This window comes from Melitaea cinxia, chromosome 26 (genome assembly GCF_905220565.1).
Source record: "Melitaea cinxia chromosome 26, ilMelCinx1.1, whole genome shotgun sequence".
Lineage (NCBI taxonomy): Eukaryota > Metazoa > Arthropoda > Insecta > Lepidoptera > Nymphalidae > Melitaea > Melitaea cinxia.
The window spans coordinates 1,621,818-1,627,817 of NC_059419.1; positions in this window are offsets into that span (position 1 = coordinate 1,621,818).

Below are 6,000 nucleotides of genomic sequence, written 5' to 3' on the forward strand. Positions count from 1 at the left end.
TTTTAGCTATAAGTGTACATAACATATCTTTTGTGTCTGTATATATTTCTCATATTTCTAATAATATTTTAAATGAAATAAATAATATTTTAGCATCACTTCCAAAGCCGTTAATAATAACAGGGGATTTTAACTGCCAGCATCAGTCCTGGGGTAGTTCAGTAAGTAACAGTTATGGTAAAAAGCTTTTAGATATTCTTGATGTAAATAATTTGTGTATTATTAATTCTGGAGAGCCTACTAGGCGGACTCTGCCTTTTGAAGGTAAAAGCGTGGTGGACCTAACTATTTGTTCATCACAGTATGTGCCACAATTAACATGTTCTGTATTAAGTTCAACCTATGGAAGTGATCATTTTCCTGTAATCACTTCTTGTGCTTTTAATAATGTAAATATACCAAAACAGAATATAAAACTGCTCCCTAGATATAATCTTAATAATGTTACATCAGAAACATGGGAGCAATTTAGTAATAAAGTAGATACAAAATTGCTACAATTATTGTCTAATGATGCACTTATTGATGCTCCTGTTTTCACGGATGTCTTGATTGAAAGTGCTAATGAAATCTTCCCAGTAAAAAATGAAACTTCTCATATTCCTAGTCCTCCTTGGTGGGATAAAGATTGTACGGAAGCTATTAAAAAAAGAAAACAGGCTGAAAAAAAATATAATAACAATATGTGTTTGGAAAACTATCTGGCGTTAAAAAATATTGTAAACAGTACTAGATTACTTTTCAAAAGAAAAAAATGTGATTGTTGGAGAAATTTCTGCTCCTCCTTATCTCCTCATACTCCTCCATCAGATGTATGGAAAAAGATAAGAAGATTCAAGTCAGCATATAATACAACGCATTCTGTATCACTCCCCAGCAGTATAGCAAATGATTTTCTAGATAAACTTGCTCCTCCAACAGTTAACATAAATATTAACCTATTAGACAAAAATAGCATAGCAGACGAACATGACGAATCTCCAGGATTAAATTCTTCCTTTAGCAAAACGGAATTAAAAAATGTATTATTTTATGTCTCAGACTCTGCCCCTGGACCTGATGGTATATATTACTCATTTATTTCCCATCTTAATGACAATAGTTTGACAATATACCTAAAAATAATAAACATTATTTTTCAGTCTGGCAATATCCCATTAGAATGGAAATGTCAACTTATTAGCCGTATATTAAAAACTAACAAGGATCCTCTCCTCCCATCCTCATATCGCCCCATAGCTCTTTCATCAGTCCTTTTAAAAATAATTGAACATTTAGTTAAAAATCGCCTTGAGTGGTTCGTAGAAAGTAACTCTCTTCTTTCTTCGTCCCAGTTTGGTTTTCGGCGAAATAAAAGCACGTACGACAATATAGGTATATATACTTCGGATATAAGATTAGCTTTTTCTTTAAATAAATTTGTGCTTTCAGCCTTCCTAGATCTGTCGAATGCCTATGATAATGTCATTGTATCAATACTAAGACAAAAATTATTCAGTCTTAAAATCCCCAGCAAAATTATTTCATTTATAATAAATATGCTTACTGATAGATCAATAATTTTTTACAATAATAACCAAAAATATTTAAGAATCCTCACCAAAGGTTTACCTCAAGGGTCAGTTTTAAGCCCCTTGTTGTTCAATTTGTATACCCATGATTTAGATTTAGCAATTGACAAGAATGTTGATGTTTTGCAATATGCGGATGACTTACTTTTATACATAAAAGGAAATAATATTGATGATGCGTCTGCGAAATTAACGGAATCTCTGTGTTATCTTAAACGGTGGTTAGATAATCATGGTCTCGATTTATCACCATCAAAAAGCTCCGTCGTTCTTTTTCATCGAATGCGTAGAGCTCCATTACTTCACGTGACTTATGACAATAGTATTATACCGCAAAAAAACCATCATAAATTTTTAGGTATTATTTTAGACGAAAAGCTTTCAGGAACTCCTCACTTTAATTTTATTATAAATAGATGTGAGAGAAATTTAAATATTATGAGATGTCTTGCAGGTGTATGGTGGGGTTCCCATCCTTTTTACTTAAAATTGATATATAACGCATTAATACGTAGCATATTAGAATATGGCACCTTCTTGCTAGAACCTGGGTCTATGTCGGGATTTAAAGCATTGGACAAAATTCAAAGTAAATGTCTTAGGATCATCTGTGGGGCCATGAAAACTAGCCCTATTAATGCTTTACAGGCTGAATGCTGTGACCCTCCTTTGCATTTACGTCGTCAATATTTGGCAGACAAATACCTTTTTCGCTGCCTTCAACTCACTGATCATCCAATTATTGCAAAGCTCCAACAACTTGCTTACTTTGTTTCTAATAGTTCGTATTGGACAAATAAACCAAACCCGTGTTTAGTTACAATTTATTTTAAATTGAAATCTCTTTCCGATCCAATTCAAAGCTCTTGTAATTTACCAATTTTCTCTTGTTCATACAATGCCCTTATTTCTACTCCTAATGTTGTAAACTTTGACATAGAAAAAACAAATTCTTGTAGGGCTGATGAAAAATTTAAAAGAATAATTGAAACACGATTTAGCGATTATCATTATATTTTCACAGATGCGTCAAAACATTTTGCCAATAGTAATGTCGGAGTAGGAGTTTTTCACTTTCAATATAATATTGTTCAAAAAATCAAACTCCCTCCTGAATGTACAGTATTCTCTGGGGAATGCTTAGGCATTTTTAAAGCTTTAGAATATATCAGGTTAGCTAAACTTAAAAAATCCATAGTTTTCACAGATTCATTAAGTTCTATTCAAGCTCTTGTCAAGAATCCTTTTAAAATTAAACAACAGCATCCTTATATATTTGGCATTAGACAATTATTAACTGAGTTTACTGAGAAAGGTATTTTAATAACGCTTGCTTGGATCCCTAGCCATTGTGGAATAGAGGGAAATGTTAGAGCAGATATTCTGGCTAGAGAAGCTACAATAAGTGGTGACCTTTTTCCATATAAAATTTCCTACCCAGATTTATTAACTTTGCCCAAACTTTGTATGGATAAGTCGTGGCAAGAGTCCTATGATCATAGTAGTAGGCAAAAAGGAACGTATTATTATAGTCTACAATCTGAAATTTTGGTAAAACCATGGTTTTATAATATGGATTTCAATAGAAAAGGCTGTAGCATAATATCGAGACTAAGGCTTGGTCACACTTGTTCTCCACACCATCTGGCTAGATTTAAAATTATTTCCAGTCCGTCCTGTTTTTGTGGTTATGAAACGGGGGATATCAACCATCTTTTATTCTCTTGTCCACTTTTCAACCGCTCCCGTTTCCTAGAGTCACTGATTGAATATAAAATTCCTTTTCCTACATCTATAAATTGTTTATTGTCTTCTAGAAAGTATGATATATATAAAATCGTATTGGATTATATATTTCTTAATAATATAGACATTTAATATACTGTATATGTTTTTTATTTATTTTTATTTTTTCCTTTTCATCATAAAATATATTATTTTGTTTCTTCCTATCCTGTTCTGAATCCTCTCATAAATTCCTCTTGTCCGTTATCCACAATTTTTGAACATTTTTCTTAATTCCTGCTCGTCATTGGCAATGCACTAACGTGCAGTCCATAAAAAAAAAAAAAAAAAAAAAACGACAGTCTTTGACAATGTGACATTATCATATGCCAAATGTGAGCAGATTGAGCTAGGGAAGGGCACCAAATATCGATATATCGAAATATCGATATTTTTTCAAAAAAATATTTAAATAAAAAAATTAATTAAAATTTCAAAAAAACTGTAACAGAGCGCGCGAGAGTTTGCGAGTTTTGGTATTAGTGCTGTCTATATCCCTCTGTAGTTTGTGAACGCAACCAAAAAACATGTCTATGGGTAGTTTCTTTAGACTTAATTTAAGTGTGATCAAATACCAAAGTGAATCTAATGCTAATCTATGGTGTAACATGTACGTACATGTTCATTAAGCTGGACCAATTTTGACGGGACTTTCACTAGCAGATAGCTGGTGTAATAAGGTGTAACTTAGGCTACTTTTATTTTAGATTTTTTTTTATAACTGCGAACTGAACAATAACTTTTTTGTTAAATTCCACGCGGACGAAGTCGCGGGCACAGCAGCTAGTAATAATATGTAATTCATATATACAATAATATATATATTCTTCATTGTTATCATAATACTTAAGTCTCCATTTTAATAATATGTAATAAAATTAATATACTTGCCAAATATGTATTAATTTTCAATTTGTATTAAAAATATCGATATATCGAAATATCGATATATTTTTTTCATTTGCCCATCCCTAGATTGAGCAGATTCACTCATTCAGTTATTCAACGTAGTACCTAACCAAAGAGTAAAATAACTTGCTTGTTCAGGTAGTAACTAATACTTAATCTATGCTCATTCACTGATTCACATGAGATTCACATTTTACATTTGTTTACCATTACCTACCAATTTACCATATTGTTTACCTACTTTATAATTACAACTTGCATTTTCAAAATTAAGTGTAAATAACGTTGAAACCGAGCATATTTTTTTGTTGTATGAAATGCAAAAAATAAAAATTAATCTATATTAATATAAAGAGGACAGATTTATATTTTTATTTGTTTATGATAGATAAACTGAAAAACTGATGGATTGGTTTTAAACTCTAAGATAATGTTACATTATCACTGAATGGCTCAGGGAATATTTTCACGGAAGAAAACGGAACAGTTAAAATCGTGCTAATCGTATTATAATAATACCTAATTAATATGTTTTTGATGAAGATTATTTTTTAAATTTCAATCATGTTATAAAGAGATTAATTCAAAAAATTTCTGGTGCTTTAGCTATTAAGAAGTCTTTTAATTTTGTAACTTAGCAACGGCTATTTCTCTTAAAAAAGACTTTATTGTCTCAATTACACATCATCATCATCATCATCATCTCAATAACACTGATCATCCCTAATTATGTCTTCTCCATTCTAAGTGATATTGGTCCAATTGACTGTGCCAATTAGTTAAATAATATTTTAATTTACTGTATATGTTGTATTTGCACATAACATATTTTTTAAATTTTTTTAGACTCAAAATGCCAGGAGAAATCTTGACTTTAAACGGCCAGACAAGATTAATGGTCTACCACTTACACTGTTTTATGAAAAAGGAAGCTGAAGACGGTATCACAAATTTAAAACAAATTGAGAGAAAAGAACAGCAAAGGCCAACATCTGTTGCAACAGTCAGGCGTATTGTAAATGAAAGCAGTAAAGGTGAATTTATTTCGGTTTTCAGAACCCCAGGTTGACTGATAACTAGGATGAAACCTATCACAGATAACTGGAATCAAGGGGGTAATTAGAAGATGTATACAAAATTTTCATATAACAGAAAAAGAGTTACCAACAAATTGAAAACCGCAAACGAAATTACAAAATGAAATGAATTTTAAAGGATAATTAGGAGTTTAGGTTTCAAATGGAGAAAGCCAGAAAAGAATAGGCAAGTCCTAATAGAAACATTTAATATTCGCTTAAAAAGGATAATTTCTTAAAGCAAATTAGCCAGTACAATACAATACAAATACTCTTTATTGCACTATCAAAGAAAAAAATTTACACCGAAAAATAAAATATAGACATGTACAAAAGGTGGTCTTATCGCTAAAAGAGACTTCCAGACAACTATAGCATGAAAAGGACATGGCAAAAGAATTAGACGGCATGGAGGTGTACATACATAATATATACATATAACACGTAAACATACATATACATATTACATATATATATATATACACACAATGCCAATATAAGCAAAAAAGAAGAATAATATGCCAGTATAAGCAAAAAGGAAGGCCGGTAGGCCAGGTAGTATATATAGACGAATCCTATAGATTTTGCTCATTTGACTGCCAAAGCTTGTACAGAAAAGGTCTAAAAATACCGATTATAAAAGGACATCGGTTAGTTAT